Source organism: Hyperolius riggenbachi, chromosome 9 (genome assembly GCF_040937935.1).
Source record: "Hyperolius riggenbachi isolate aHypRig1 chromosome 9, aHypRig1.pri, whole genome shotgun sequence".
NCBI lineage: Eukaryota > Metazoa > Chordata > Amphibia > Anura > Hyperoliidae > Hyperolius > Hyperolius riggenbachi.
Window position 1 is genome coordinate 105,860,192 of NC_090654.1, and position 17,314 is coordinate 105,877,505.

General features: G+C 43.1%; 1 long non-coding RNA gene across 2 annotated transcripts in view; it reads right to left on the reverse strand.

Moving 5' to 3' along the window:
• Positions 1-2,773: 2,773 nt before the first annotated feature.
• Positions 2,774-17,314, reverse strand: part of LOC137531697 (uncharacterized) — a 40,095-nt gene continuing 25,554 nt past the window's right edge. For both annotated transcript variants that reach the window (XR_011023712.1, XR_011023711.1), the window contains exon 3: positions 2,774-2,916. This is a non-coding gene — a long non-coding RNA (uncharacterized lncRNA). The remainder of the gene's footprint in view (positions 2,917-17,314) is intronic.

Consider the following 17,314-nt stretch of genomic DNA (forward strand, 5'->3'; position numbering starts at 1 on the left):
ACACAGAAACTGATCCCAGGTCTCTGGAGAGACGCTACTACTATTGTTGATATCTAGACAGAATACAGCGTGTTTTAACTGTTTTATTTGCAGGATCAGTCAGTCAGTCGGTAGGGTCCACTGGCCCATACCAGTGGTGGTGGCAGATATACCCTGAAATAGTGTGTAAGTTGTATTTCCGTAACCCCACAGGCTCCCTTCTGGTCGGGCAGCTGCCCAAATTTCTGTCGGTTTCTGCGCAAAGATCACGACCAAAGCTTGCATGGTCTGTGTGCTGAAACCGATTGGAAGGCAATTTGCGGTCTGACCACTAGGGCTCCTGTGACAAGGTTGTCTTTTTCAAATAGATATATGAATGTTGGCAGCACTGCTGCACAGTTTAAAGGGGTGGGGGGGGGGGTCAACCTGTCAGTGCTCAGATCTAGAGATGTTGCAAACATAGAATTTTCCATTCACGAACAGCGAACTTCCGCAAATGTTCGTGACGATGCAAACCCGATGAACCGCCATAGATTTCAATGGGCAGCAGGGGCGTAACTAGAAATCACCGGGCCCCCCTTCAAAAATTTGGATACCCCCCCGGGCCCGCTCAGGGCCGTTTTGGGGGTAGGAGGGGTCGCAGCATGAGGAGAGAGCATGGCCGCATACTGGTGGGGAGGGTGGGACACTCCACCCCTTCACCTAGGGCTCTCCCCTCAGCCCACTCCCCTCCTGCATTTATCAGTTACAGCGAGTGGCAGCAGGAACACATACCTTGATCCACCGTGGAGGTCTGATCTCTAAGTGCCTCACGCTACTTTTTGTTTAAACAGGAAGTAAAGTCAGACACTTAGAGATCGGAACCACTGGTGCATGGAATGCATGGAGGTATGTGTTCCTGCCTGTTGCCACTGATAATTGCAGGAGGGGAGCGTACTGAGGGGAGAGCCCGAGGTGAGGGAGGAGGGAGTGTCTCCTCTCCCCGTCGATGTGCGGCCATGCTCTTTCCTCATGCTGTGACCCCTCGTGCCCCCCAAAAAATCCCTGCATGGGCCCCAGGGGGGCCCCGGGCCCCCCATGGGTGCAGGAGCTGCAGCCCCTATTGTTACGCTCCTGATGGTCAGGCACATTTTAAAACCTACAACAACTGTTTCTGGTCACAAAAGTGATGGAAAGTTGTTTCAAGGGGTATAACACCTGGATAGGGGCATGGCAGAGGGGGATCCATGCCAAAAGTTCCACCAAAAATTACTGAGTTGACACAAAGTAGGGTTTTTATTCCTAAAGGGCAGAAATCACATTATGCACAGCTCTGGGTGTCAGTGGGCTGTGGAGTGTCACACACAGAGAAATGCAACTGCACTCTCAGAATACAGTAAAATAATAATGCACAGGTGTGGTTCTGTGCGTGCAACTTAATTTATCAACAGCAGTAGTGTGCACACAGCTCTGGGTGTCAGTGGGTTGTGGAGTGTGCTAGCCCTGAAAAGGGCTTTTTGGGGTGCTTTTACTGCAAATGAGGAACAAGAACACAGGCCTAGCTAATGCTTTCCCTACCTATCTGCAGCAAGTCTGACCCTGCTCTCACTAACAGTCAGCAGCAAGCAGAGAATAAATCAAATATGTCCACCGCAATTGCTTTTTGATAGGGGGTGGGGGTTCCAGGAGGGGTTGCTAGCTGATTGGCTGCCATGTGTCTGCTGACTGTGAGGTAAGGGGTCAAAGTTTGGCTCCATGATGATGTATAGGGGCGGGTCGAACACGCCATATGTTCGCAGTTCACGGAGAACACAAACAGTGGAAATTCAGTGGGAACTGTCCGTTGGCAAACCATTCGGGCCATCTCTACTCAGACCATATGCTGCACACTGCATACAGTGAAATAATAATGCACAGGAGTTGTTCTGTGTGGGAAACTTAATGTAGCAACAGCCATAGTGTGCTCACAGCTCTGGGTGTTAGTGGGCTGTGGAGTGTTACACACACAACAACAACAAAAACACAGGAGACCAATGTGCTAGCCCTCAAAAGGGCTGTTTGGGGTGCTTTCACAGCAAATGAAGAACAAGAACACAGGCCTAGCTAATGCTTTCCCTACCTATCTGCAGCAAGTCTGACCCTCTCTCACTAACAGTAAGCAGCCAGCAGAGAATGAATCAAATATGGCCACTGCAACTGCTTTTTGATAGGGGGTGGGGGGTCCAGGAGGGGTTTCTAACTGATTGGCTGCCATATGTCTACTCACAAACCAGGGTTACCTCCTGGACAACCACTGTATATGCAGGTGGGGAGATCAGACCTGTCCCCACCCAGGATTAAGAAGTTGCTCTCTTTAGATCAGAAGAAAGGGGTATATCACCCCTCCACCAGGGGTGGACACACGTATGGTAAACAGTGAACAGAGGGGCCAAAAGAATAAAATAAGTTAAAACACAACACTGAGTATGTCAATAAAAATGTTTTGTTTGTGAAATTGACAGTTTGGTGTCTGCTTCGAGGAGGTAAGTCCACCACGACTTCCTCAGCAACTTTTAACAATTTTAGCTTATTGTATTCTTTTGCCGCCTCGGTTCACTGTTTACCATATTGGTAGGAGTGTCATGGTTTGAGCCTCCATGAGTGCTACTGACACAGGGGAGCTACAGTTTATTGAGGGAACCATGAATGCCAACATGTACTGTGACATACTTAAAGCGGAATATTACCCAGAATTTCTTCTTTGCTCTAAAAGATTATTTACAGCATATAATATACTAACACAATGTTGTTTTTTTTTAGTAAAACAGCATTCAAAGGGTTACATCACAGGGCTGACTCTTTCTTCTGCAGGGAGAACCCGCATCCAAACTGCTGTTAAGCTTATCTTGTGTACACATTCTTTACTTGATACATTTATGTAAACATTCTCTGGCTGTGCAGGGCTTCAGCTGATGAGTCCTGGGGTGAAACACAGGTCAGAAATCACTGGTGGCAGCATTCACAACAGAATTACAACAGTTATGAATAAAATGCACCAGCAGCTTTAAAAATAAATTAACTGAACTTTGGGAAGTTATAATGTCTAAATGAATAATAATACTTGTGCACTAAAGCAAATATGATAAATGTATGGGTTATAAAAAGTAGGAAAACACATTTTTGTTGTAAATTTTGTCAGAGCTTTAAACCGCTTTAAGCAAAGCATGATCCCCACCATTTGGAAAGTGAGCTGCAGGGAAGTATTCCAACAAAATAATGACCATTATCACACCTCCATAATGATTACTGCCTTTGTAAAGAAATTGAGGGTAAAAGTGCTGGTCTGGCCAATCATGTCTCCATACCTAAACTCTATTGAGCATCTGTGTCCACCAAGTTGGTGATGATGTCATGGAGGAGTGGAAGAGGATTCCAGTGGTAAAATGTCAAGCTCTAGTGAACGCCATGCCCCAGAGAGAGATAAGTTAGTGCTGGAAAATAATGGTGGGTACACAAAATATTGACACAATTTTGAGATTCTTCACTTAGGAGTGTACTCACTTTTGTGGCCAGTGGTTTAGACATTAAAGGCTGTGTGTTGAGTTACTTTGATGGGGCAACAATTTTATGCTTTTATACAAGCTGTACACTACCTGCTTCCTATTGTGTCAAAGGCCACTTATTCAATTCACATTTTCTCCCAAGTTTTCTACTAGGAGGTAATTTGTCATCTTCTGTTTAACCCATTCAGGTTCCGTCGTTTTCACGTGAGAAATGTTCACCTCCCATTCATTAGCCTATAACTTTATCACTACTTATCACAATGCACTGATCTATATCTTGTTTTTTCTGCCACCAATTAGGCTTTCTTTGGGGGGTACATTTTGCTAAGAGCCACTTTACTGTACATGCATTTTAACAGGAAGAATAAGAAAAAACTGAAAAAATTCATTATTTCTCAGTTTTCAGCCATTATAGTTTTAAAATAATACATGCCTCCATAATTAAAACTCACGTATTGTATTTGCCCATATGTCCCGGTTATAACACTATTAAAATTATGTCCCTATCACAATGTATGGCGACAATATTTTATTTGGAAATAAAGGTGCATTTTTTCCGTTTTGCATCTATCACTATTTACAAGTTTAAAATAAAAAAAATATAGAAATATTTCATCTATACATTGATATTTAAAAAGTTTAGACCCTTAGGTAAATATTTACATGTTTTTTTTTTTTTTTTATTGTAATGGTTTTTTTTTTATTGTAAACATTTTATTTGGGTAGTTTTGGGAGGGTGGGAGGTAAACAATAGATTGATAATGTAAATGTGTGTTAATTTTAAATTATTTTTTTTTACAGGTGTAGTATTACTTTTTGGCCACAAGATGGCGGCCATGAGTTTGTTTACATGACGTCACTCTAAGCGTAACACACGCTTAGAGTGACTCATCGCAGAGGGAACGGCCAGAAAAGGCGCAGCTTCCGAGAGAAGCTGTCGCTTTTTCAGCGGGGGAGAGGAATCAATGATCGGGCACCGTAGACCGATACATTGATTCCCTGGCTACCGAATCCGCGGCCGGGAGTGCACGTGCACGTGCGCGATTGGCTTCGGGGGCGTGCGGTAGCGCGCATGGTTCCTGGACGTAGAAACTACGTCCAGGAACCAAAATAGGTTAAAATAACTTTTCAGCACTCTGCTATTGAAAAAATACCAAAAAGTAAGTTAAAAAGTACTGTTAAAATCATTCTGAGAATATTCTTATTTGCTGGTGGCTTAACCTCCTTGGCGGTAAAGCCGTGTAGGAGGTTTTCTCCGGCCCTGCTGGGCCGATTTGTTTAATTTTTTCTTTGCTGGACTCAGCTAGCACTTTGCTAGCTGCGTCAGCACACCGATCGCCGCCGCCCCACGCTCGATCGCCGGTATCCGTCGCGCCGCGCGCCCCCCCAGACCCCGTGCGCTGCCTGGCCAATCAGTGCCAGGCAGCGCTGAGGGGTGGTTCGGGACTCCCAATGACGTCCCGACGGTGATCGAAGCGGGCGGGGGAATGCCGCTGAGCAGCGGCTATCATGTAGCGAGCCCTGGGCTCGCTACGTGATATAATAAAATAAAAAAAAACAAAAAAAACTGCTGCGCTCCCTCCTGGCGGAATTTTTTATACCGCCAGGGGGGTTAAAAGATGTTTTATTGATAAGGTGTTAAAATATCACTAAAGAGAACACTTAGGAGAAAAGGTGAATTAAATAAGGGCTAAAGTGTTATATCTCCAGTGTTGTCTCATGAAGACATATAATACAACAGGGTGGTGCACACAGGACCAACGCGGCTCCCTGTCATGTGCATGAGTGCGCAGAGCCTCTGAAGACGCTCAAGTGAGCGTAACGGTCGTTAGGCCACCCTCCGCTCCCACTTCGCCCCACAGCATCTAAGGACTGGGTAGGATTGATTTGCAATATGGAATTCATATGTTATTTTTATCCTTTGGATTCAATAAAAGTCATTTTTTTAAGTGCAATGCCGCATGTGCCAACCTATATATTTTTTCTCTACACATTTATACTTGAATGTGCATGAGTATACAGGCAGACACTGTCCTTGTAATGCTTTTACAAAGGCAGGTGGCACAGGCTCCAATAGAGTTAGAGTTTGTTAGTGGTCATGGTTATTGATAGGAATTTTGCTATTAACAAACCTTTGCATTATTCAGCAATTATGACTAAGGAACTCTGTACAATGCTGGTTGTGGCTCCATGGGTTGGTGGTTTTACAAGTTCTTCCATGACTACTGGTTGCACAGCTCAGATGAAATTCTGTGGTCCAAACCACATTAATCATTTTGTGTGTGTTGTGGCTCCACTCCAGAATTTAGCTTGTTCTGATCCCTACATAAGCAAATTAGCTACAATGTTAACAGCTTCCTTTGCTGTAGTTTTCCCAGTTATCACTATTCTTGGTTTCTATGCACATATTTTACACACCATCTCAAAAATTAAGGGTGCTGAGGGCAAGCGAAGAGCCTTCTCCACCAGTTCATCTCATTTTATAGTGGCTTGTTTATACTATAGTTCAGGTTTTATTGTGTATGTCATACAGACTGATGGCCAGAATGACAAATACCTTTCTCTTATAAACACTATTGTCACTCCACTCTTGAACCCTTTTATATACATTCTGAGGAACCGAGGTGTAAAGGCAGCAATAATAAAATCAAGGCTTTTGAATGTTTTTATGACTATGGCTGTAAGAAATTACAGTAACAATTGAATACCTTATATGCTTGTCTTTTTAATATATAGATCAACAGAGAGAGTTTATACTACCTACTTTATATATATTATATAATACTTTAATTGGCTAGCCAGTTAGAACTCAGCCTCTCTATAGCCAAGCTGTACTGTGCATTGTCAGTTTTATATTGCTATTAAAACATAGATTTAAAAAACAAAATCGATTAAACATTCAATTCATCTATCAGAAAAGATGGCCATCTCAGTTGATGTCTGATTGTTTTGTTGATTGCATGTTTATTGGAAAAGTCTGTTTTTTGTAGGAAACTGAGTGGACTAGAGTATAGGGGAGGCTGAGAGTGAGGCTCCATAGCTTTGTATTTTAGTGAGCAGCAGGAAGCTTGTGGCAGCAGCAAAGAGAGGGAGATTAGATCTCTCATGTGATCTGATCTAAGATTGAATTGGGAAATCAGGATAGTGCCAAGTCTAAAGCATTAAACAGGAAAATACTCATGCATATGGGACCAACAATCAGCCCTTAGTCATAGTCAAATTACAATAAGACGTACAACCTCTTTATAAGAGCAAATCTCTTAGGTAGGGGTAAGATAAGATATAAAAGCAATACAAAAGTATAAAATATATATGTTTACAAGCATTTTTAAATACATAAACACACATGAAGGCAAAAGTTGGAAGATGGATTGAGCAAGGTGAGAGGGGACAGAGGCAATCTTGGTCATTTAAAGCCAAGACCTAACCTCAAGTATCCAGACTGGCACCTGCAGTCCCAGTGAAATCACATATAGGATTGTGAGTCCACAAACTGGCCTTAGTTTCAAAAACACAATTATATATCGGGAAACCCTTAATAAATTGCATTACAGAAAGAGCCATTAACTTACTGCCTTATGTCTTGTTTTAGGAAAAAGGCTTCTTCTAGCAGTTGACATTTATATTTGCCATATGGCCGCATAGGGGTGCTATTTTGGCTGGGAATGCGTAGTATCAGCCGCGTTCCCCAGCCTGACGGGCCCTGAGGGCGAAACCGGAAGTGGCTGCCAGCGGGACCCAGAGCATCAGAGCGACTCGTCGTGGGCACCGATCAGCTGCAAGGGGCTGAGGTAAGCCCCAGGTGAGTAAAACTCAATTTATTTTTTACTCTTAAGGTTCACTTTAATGCTAAAAAAAAAAAAAAAAAAAAAAAAAAAAGAAAACGCTTAAAGGGAAGGTGCGAGCAGTTAAAAAAAAACAGATCTTCTTACCTGGGGCTTCTTCCAGCCCATGGCAGCCTATACCCTCCGTTATAGATGACCACCTCGCCAGGTCAGCATCTTCTGTGCAAGCTCACAGCCACACCACTTGTGATCACACTCACAAGGTCTGGAACATTCTGAAGCCCCAGGTAAGTAGATCTGTTTTTTTTTTTTCACTGCTTGCACCTTCCCTTTAAGTTCTGAGCCCATAGGATGCTCAGGAAGCACCAACCAACTTAAGGTGCTGCTCCACATGTTTGTGCCTTTTCTCTTTTCTTGTTATCTTTTTTCTTTTGTTGTTTTTATGCTGTAAATCTAATTTCTAAATAAACCTGTAAACTCTGTTTATAATGTTGATTTTATTATTATCATCATAGACATTCCTTATAGGCAGTAAACCTGGTCCATCCAGAGCACAGAGGAGGAGGCATCAAAGTAAAGTTTATTAAATCTAGAGAACCCTTTAAAAACTGAAGTGAGCATTGTGTCCCTGGTCTGTAATTGCATATGAAAGAAGGCATGGCACTTGGCAATGTCTGGAGAAAGGAAGTGAACACATTGTAGTTTACCGCCAGAAGGTGGAAACCAGTAGCAAAAGTGCTGTATTACCAAACACACTTATAGCACTCATACATTCCCCTCCCCCCTCCATAGACACAGCACCCAAACACATTTTTCATCACTGTATGCAGATGGTTGAGGCAGCGACTAGGAAAGAAGAACTAAAAACACCAAGAGCAGTGAATAATATGGCCAGGATCGATGCAAATGATCTTAGTGTGATGGTTGCTATTGCATAGAGACTCAATTTAATAAAAAAAAAAAAGTTGTTCAATGAAGACCTCTGAATGAGAGGTCAGTCACAGAGAGTGGCAATGCTTTTCCGCTGAGGAGACCAAGTTGATTCTTTAGAAAGAGTCAGTGCACACCAGAGCGGTTCGGCAGCGTTTTCAGATCCGATTGCGGATTGCGGATGTGGAAATGCTATTTCAATGGGGTGGTGCACACCAGAGCGGGAGATGTTTTGCAGAAACGCATACTCCCGGGCTGCTGCAGATTTTGGATTGCGGAGGCGTTTCTGCCTCCAATGTAAAGTATAGGAAAACCGCAAACCGCTCTGAAAAACGGCAGTTCAGAGCGGTTTTGCAGGCGTTTTTGTTACAGAAGCTGTTCAGTAACAGCTTTACTGTAACAATATATGAAATCTACTACACCAAAAACGCTTTCCAAAACCGCAAAATGCTAGCTGAAACGCTACAGAAAAATAAGAAAAAGCGTTTCAAAATCTGCTAGCATTTTGCAGATCTGCTAGCGGTTTTTGGTGTGCACCAGGTCTATGACTGGATTTTTTTCATTATGTACATGTCCATGTGATGGACTCAGTGCTAGATGGGATCTTAGCCTTTATCTCTCAATTGGTTTATACTTAACATTGCTCTTCATGTGTTTTCTGTTTTATTTAAAAGAGTACTATTACTCATAGCAGGATATAAAAACATCATTTAGGTAACCTATTTGTACTTTATGTATCCTTGTTTCAACATTAGGAATGCTTCTTATAACTATACATTATTGTGTATTAGTATGTAGCCCTGTCCTCCTGGTAATCTTTAGCTAAGTCTTGATGTCACACAGTCTTCTGCCCCAGAGCACATTAGGAGATCAGCTGACATAACTGTTCACTATACACATAGGCCTCAATTCACTAAGCAGTTTAGACTAGTCTACAGATGGTTATTAGTCTACTGATGGTTTGGTGTAATGTTTTAGACTGTTTTTAGACCTGGTCTAACATTCATTAATTACACAATTCACAAAGGCAAGCAAGGAGTAACCACGCCCACTTTTTCTTACAGAGATTACACCTGCTGATTTCTGTAGGTAAAGTAATTCTGTGAGGTATTTTAGATGTGAGACTTTTGAATTAATTGTGCAGGACTCACAGTGGTGCTCGAATACCTCTTTTTGATATCTGGATTGTTCCGGATCCGGATAGCAAAGAATCTGGATAAATCCAGATATCTGGATAAATCTAGATATCTGGATTCAAACCGTTTGGAAATCCGAGTCTATCGAGATATCAGAACCCATTATCCGGATTGAAATTTGGGATCCGGATTGAAATCCGGAAGTGGCCTTTAAATTGCTTCCAAAACGTCTTTTATAGCAAATGATGCATGGAGCATCATGTTTTTTTTTTTTTAAAGAAAAACTGCAATTGTTTATGTGGGGAGGTATAATACAAAAAAAAAGAAAAAAAAGAAAAGAAATGGCTGTAAATTAACATCAGGAGGTTCCAGACAGAGGTTGTGCAGCCCACATTGTGTCCAAAGCACAACTGGGACATTACAGTTTTCAGCCCAGACATCTCAAAAAAATTAAAGTTTTTTTTTTTCTTTCAACAAAAATACAGCTATTGTTATACGGCAAAATGTTAATTGCGCTTATTAAATTGGAAGAAGTTCAGGGGGCTATATCTGAACTTAAACCAAATAAAACTCCAGGTCCCGACGGACTCCCAGCTGCGTTCTACCATACGTACTCTAGCCAAGTCGCAGATAAACTTTGTTCACTGTTTAATGATATACTTGATGGGAAAATCCTACCCCCCACATTTAAAGAAGCTATTATTATAGTTATACTGAAACCTAATAAAAACCCCAATCAATGTGGCTCTTATAGGCCGATATCGCTTTTAAACTCGGACGCAAAAATATTTGCAAAAGTACTAGCAAACAACTTAAAAAAGTTATTACAGAAGTAGTCCACTGTGACCAGACTGGGTTTATGCCAGGGCGTAGTACCGACATCAACATACGCAGACTCTTCACCAACATCTCTATCCCCCCTCAAGAATCAGGCCGGCGTACGGTGGCCTCTCTGGATACAGAAAAGGCCTTTGATTCTGTTGAATGGCAGTATTTATGGCAACTATTAGATACATTAGGTTTCGGTAATAATTTTTTCCCTGGCATCTCCATGGCAGCATAACATATGGGCAGTTCTCCGCCTCCAACTGCCAGATAGGACCACCCTCATTATAAAAGTGAACCACACCCAAGCACCAACATTCCTTTTTTCGTCCTCACCGCCAGAGTATATGGACCAGGTTATTTTTTTCCTTCCCTCATTTTTCACATATCAGAATATTTCTTGATGTATAGTTTTTACATATACAGGTGTGTATATATATATATATATATATATATATATATATATATATATATATATATATATATATATATATATTTTATGTTCCCTTACCTCCGCGTTATTTGCGGTTCCAGACAGTGTGAGCCCCTTCTGTCTGTTGTCCTGTATCCTAGGCTTCTAAATGAACTGATAGGAGCAGATGTGTGGCTGGTTTGGTCTCCAGCAATTGCCGGTCAGTTTGCCTAAAGGGTAAATCCAGGCTCCTAGGCTATACCCACTGTGCCCGTTTGCTGCTGTCTCGTGCAGCGCTGTTGCGCTGTTCCCGCTGAGGGCAAATTAGACTTGGCTGCCAGTTCACCTAAAGGGTGAGTCTGTGTGCTGTTCTTTGCGGCAAGTCCACCGCTATTCAGCGGTGTAGCCGCGCCCCTAGCCGCCCGCATCACTTCCGGTTTGGCGGCCATCTTGGGGATGACTCGTATAGTGACAGGAAGTGCAGCGGTGGCCATTTTTTCTGTGTGCACTCAGCACAAGTTTAAATGCAGGCTTCCTTCCTCTTCCGGCGTCCTCACTATACGCAATTTGGATCGCAGCAGGACGCTGGAGCGTAGGAGAGGTTCCTTGTTGCCCTCTATTCAGGTATGCCAAACGCAGATCTTCTTGCTTGCTTGTCATATCACCATCCATGATCAGGATGGATGATAACTAGTACATACATGATATGCTGATTTAGTGCTTATACTGGATTTTATCCCTTGTTTCAGCCATTCAACCAGCAAGCTCATGGTGACCCAGAACTCATTGGTGTGTGTAAGGGACTACAATGGTCCTAAAAGCCCCCTTACTACATTGTAGTCCCTCACACACACCAATGAGTTCTGGGTCACCATGAGCTTGCTGGTTGGTCTGTGCCTCTCGGATTTACAAGCCCTACTCCATAGAGCCAAATTAATCCATGCCATGCACTGATGAGGATCAAACAATCCGAAACAGTCTGTATGCATGTTGGATTATTATGGCTCTGTACATATTAACAAGCTGACACATCATTGCATTCCAGCGGTTCTGGAGGTGTGTTTAGCTTCTAAGGGTACAATGGTTAATTTGCATATATTCAGCAGTGGTGCCTGGGAGACATCTCGAGCTCACTCCAACCTGAATTATCGCAAATTCTTTCTGTTTTAGGAAAGCAAACTTTTGTTTTTCAGCCATTCAACATGGGGAAATCTTCTAAAAAAGACTGTTGTGAAAGTAATAGGTAAGGAGGGTAAGTAATTTAAAGGGGCCATATACTCTCTATAGGAGAGTGCTAATATAGGTTATTTTTTCTTTTAGGGATTCAAGGGATAAATCCTCATATTCCCACTCTAAACCATCGAGTTCTGGAGCCTCATCACACAGGATGTCACGCTCAAAGGAAAAGTCACCTGCACAGAGATCTGACTCCCCAGGAATTGCTGAAAGAAGGAGGACCGGCTCAAAAAGAATTGCTTCTAGTTCTCCTGAGGTTGTTCAGGGACGGAGCTCTCCTCCCAAGAATTGCATCAAGAAAACGAACAGGCCTACATAGGATCAATGTTGGTTATGTGGGAGTGACTGCCTCCCGGATAAATTAGTCTGTAGATCATGTTTTGGTGAAATCGCAGGAGAAAACCATGATCTATCTATGGTGATAAAGCAGACTGTACGAGATGCACTAGAAGGGCTCCAAAATATTAAAAATCCAAAGCCTATTTCCGCTTCCAGCTCAAAACATGAGAATTCAAACGACAAGGCAGATACAGAATCGGACTCCTCGGAAGATTGGGATTCGATGATAGACTTTACTTCAATTCCTGCTTTCATTGCTCAAGTAAAAGAGTCGATTGGCTGGGAAGACTCTGACAAGGATGTGAAGAAAAATAAATACTTTAAACAACTTGATAAATCGCATGACTCCTTTCCCTTGATGGATGAAGTTAAGGACATTTTTTTAGACGAATGGAATAGTAATTCATCGAGACACAGAAATGCGAACCTTCAGAGACTTCGGATGGTTACTAAACCTCAAGAAAAGTCAGCTCCTGCCGTCCCAAAATCTAGTCTTCTTAGGAGCTTTGTTCTCGACCGAGAACTACACGATTTCTCTGCCACCGGACAAAATGAAGTTAATCATTCAGAGAGTGGGGACAATCAGACCCAATTCAATGATGACAGCGAGACAATGCATGAGGATTCTGGGCCTAATGTCTTCGACGATACCCCTGGTGAGATGGTCACATTGGAACCTCAGAACTTTCCAAACAAACTTTCTAAGTCAGTGGAAACATCAGGATCTGAATTACCCAATTCATATTCCGTTGAAAGTGTGGAGCAGTCTTCAGTGTTGGAAATCCCGGTCCAACTTAAGCAACAGCTTTTCCATCACACCACCAAGATGGAAAGTAATAACTTAAGATGCCCGTGCTCAGGGGTGGGGAGCCACATACAAAGAATGGGCAGTCCAGGGCACCTGGTCAATTCAAGATACGCCAATAGTATCCAACATCATAGATGTCAAAGCTGCCCACCAAGCTTTGAAATCTTTCCTGCCACTATTGAATGGGGCTTCTGTAATGTTGAGACTCGACAATACAGCCGCGGTGTCTTATATAAAGAGGCAAGGAGGAACGCACAGCAGATCCTTGATGAAGGAAGTAGCTCCAATTCTGACCCTTGCCCAAAAAAATCTGAAGGACATAACAGCAGTATTCCTTCCGGGATCAGACAATGTACAGGCAGACATGTTGTCGAGGGTTCACTTGTCCAACAACGAGTGGTCCTTGAATCCCAGAGTGTTCCAAATGATAGTGGAGAAGTGGAGTCTCCCACAAATAGACCTATTTGCCTCGAAGTACAACAGGAAACTCCAGATCTTTTACTTTCGTTTTCCGACGAGGGAGGCGTTGGCTACGGATGCTTTGGTTCAGGACTGGACATTCGTCAGTGATTATGCATTTCCCCCTATTCCACTGATCTTCAAATTCCTTCAAAAAGTTCTACTGACCAAAGTGGAAGTCCTAGCGGTCATTGCGGACTGGCCGAGAAGGCCATGGTACACCTTACTGAGGAGCCTGTTGATAGATCAGTCTTTTCCCCTTCCGAACATACCGGACCTTTTTTCCCAGAGAGGATTTCTTCATCCCAACCTCGACAAACTAAGGCTGACGGTCTGGAGATTGAAAAACAGAGACTGATAAGTCAAGGCTGTCCATTAGAAGTGGTAAACACTTTGCTCACGGCGAGGAAACCAACTACACTGGCCATATATAACAGAGCTTGGGGAAAATTTGCAGCTGTGGCACAGGAGGCTGGCTTTGATCCACTTTCTCTGCAAGTTTACAATATCTTGTTGTTCTTACAGAAAGGTCTTGATTTGGGTCTGGCATACAATACCTTAAGATCGCAAGTGTCAGCAATCTCGGCAGTGTTAGGAATTCCTTGGTCCTCCAATGTCCTTATTAAACAATTTTTTAAAGCAGCAATGAAGATATGGCCTCCTAGAAAGCCGAGATTTCCCCAATGGGATTTGCCGCTGGTTCTGGAGTTTCTCTCAGGTCCTCCATTCATTCCATTACAGCTCTGCTCTCTCTATAATCTAACATTGAAAACTGTTTTCCTAATCGCGATCACCTCTGGGAGAAGAGCATACAGGGCAAAAGACTTATCTCCTCCACAAGTGGTGTCGGCCCACTCAACTAGAGGAATGTCAGCCTCTTGGGCGTCTCTGGGAAAAGTATCTCTGGAGACTATATGCAGAGCGGCCAATTGGTCGTCAAGCCATACATGTATTAAGCACTATAAGATAGAGCCAGCTACTCTTTCAACTTCTGTATTTGGGAGAAAAGTTATCTCTCTGGCTACTGAGCAGCCTCTATAGTTTATTTTGTGTATGATTTTTTCATTAAATTGATGTTTGTTAAGCAGACCCTCCCTATGGTTATTGTGTCTAGTTATTACCCATATGTTATGCTGCCATGGAGATGCCAGGGAATTTGGAAAATTGTATACTTACCTTCTCAGCAATTTTCCTTTCCTGGCATTCCTCCATGGCAGCATACATTCCCACCCATTTCTAGGCGGTTCGTCCGTTACTAGGAATGTTGGTGCTTGGGTGTGGTTCACTTTTATAATGAGGGTGGTCCTATCTGGCAGTTGGAGGCGGAGAACTGCCCATATGTTATGCTGCCATGGAGGAATGCCAGGAAAGGAAAATTGCTGAGAAGGTAAGTATACAATTTTCCAAAATTTCATGGATCCAAGCCCTCTACCTTGAACCGGTGGCTCGCATCAAAACAGGCAATAATATTTCACATCCATTTCCGCTGTCGAGGGGCACATGCCAGGGCTGTCCACTATCACCATATCTCTTCGCTCTTGCCATTGAGCCCTTAGCAGTCCTAATAAGAGACGCCGAGAACATTAAGGGTATACCGGTTAGATCCTTAGTTGAAAAAGTATGTATGCGGACGATACCCTACTCTATTTGGACGATCCAGAGGCCTCTCGGAAGCACTAAATATCATCACCACCTTTGGCAAATACTCGGGACTTAAAGTTAATTGGGATAAATCGGCTCTAATACCACTAGATAATTTTGACACCTCTAAGTATCGTTCTACCCTGAAATGGGTTACGCAGTTTAAATACCTCGGAATTAATGTAACTAATAATCTAACAGATTTCCACCCCATTAATGTACAACCTGCGGTTGATGCTCTAAAAAATAAACTCATTTTATGGAAAACACTCCCTCTATCTCTTACTGGTAGGATAAATATTTTTTAAATGATTTTCTCCCCAAATTTCTATATATTTTTAGACAGACTCCGATACTTCTTCCTAAAGCTTTCTTCAAGAAACTGCACTCACTAATCTCTGGCTTTCTCTGGGGTGAACAGGTCCCAAAGGTGGGACTTACCACTTTACAACTACCAGCCGATCAGGGGGGTTTGGCTCTACCTGACTTATAGCTATCCTATTGTGCGGCGGTTCTGGTGTCTGTGGGATGGTGGTTTTCTCAGGATAAATACAACACTGCAATTGCAGTGGAAGTGGCAAGATTAGGATCCTATGAAAGGCTAACACTACTACCCTTCCGCACTACTAGATCTGATGATAGATGCACCACCCCTATGGTCACCACAGTTAAAGTATGGAACGACATGCTAAAATACACTGGAGATAAGGATAAGTTATCTCCCCGTACTCCTTTTTGGGACAACCTCTCGCTTTCACACTTCTTGCAGATACCAGACCCAGCCTTATGGGCTTGATATGATATCAAAGCATTACAACATATAGTGAATAACGATGGTCTTTTATTATTCAACACTCGTAAGCACACCTATAACGTTCCCAATAAGATATTTTTCAGGTACCTACAGCTGCGACATGCGTACAATAGAGATGGCCCGAACGGTTCCATGTAAGGCGAACTTTTCCGGAAGTTCGGTTCGCCCCCATAGTGCGCCATTAGGGTCAACTTTGACCCTCTACATTACAGTCAGCAGGCACATTGTAGCCAAATAGGCTACACTCTCTCCTGGAGCCACACCCCCCCTTATAAAAGGCAGGCAGCGCTGGCCATTACACTCACTCATGTGCCTGCATTAATTAGTGAAGGGACAGCTGCTGGCAGACACTCATAGGAAAAGATTAGTTAGGCTCTTGTAGGCTTCTTAGCTTGCTCCTGGCTGATTGTTATTGCTAAAATAGCACCCCTCAACAGCTCTTTTGAGAGCTAATGTTCTCCTGGTGTGTTTTTTTTTTTGTGTTGCCCACTGACACTGCATTAATAAGCCCTATCTGTTGCAGCTGGACCTTGGTAATTGCTATTACTGTGCCAGCCAGGCCCTGCCTAACTATCTATACTGGGACTTACCTATACAGGGACACCTACCTATGCCTACAGACCTACCGATACTAGGGCACCTACCTATGCCTACCTACCTATACTGGGTCTCCTTCCTATGCCTAGCTAACTACTGGGGCACCTACCTATACTGGGACACCTACCTACCTATACTGGGACTCCTACTTATGCCTAGCTAACTACTGAGGCACCTACCTATGCCTATCTACCTATACTGTGACACCTACCTATGCCTATCTACCTATACTGGGAATACTAACTATGCCTAGCTAACTACTGAGGCACCTACCTATGCCTATCTACCTATACTGGGACACCTACCTACCTATACTGGGACTCCTACCTATGCCTAGCTAACTACTGGGGCACCTACCTATGCCTATCTACCTTTACTGGGACACCTACCTATGCCTACCTACCTATACTGGGGCACCTACCTATGCCTACCTACATACAAGAAGATAATAAGGTTGTTGCTTCATTGTGGACAGACCAAATTTGATCAGCTGGACAGTCACTGTTGTTCTATCATTGAGCTACCACAGCCCGGCGACCATATGGGCTTGAAAACCGCCACAGCCTGCACTCTCGCCATGGTGCGCACCAGTCCAGCACGGCCGTCACTACGCAAACAGCTGTTTGCGGTGCGTTACGTGGTGAGTTTGGTGTGTCAGTGTGAAGCAGTACTCCCTGTTTACACTCCCTGTTTATTACACTCCCTGTTTATTACACTCCCTGATTGATGTATACACATGCAAGATGTTTTAAAGCACTTTAGGCCTGCAATTTAGCATCCAATGTGATTTCTGGCCTTAAAACGCTGCTTTGCGTCAAATCCAGATTTTTCC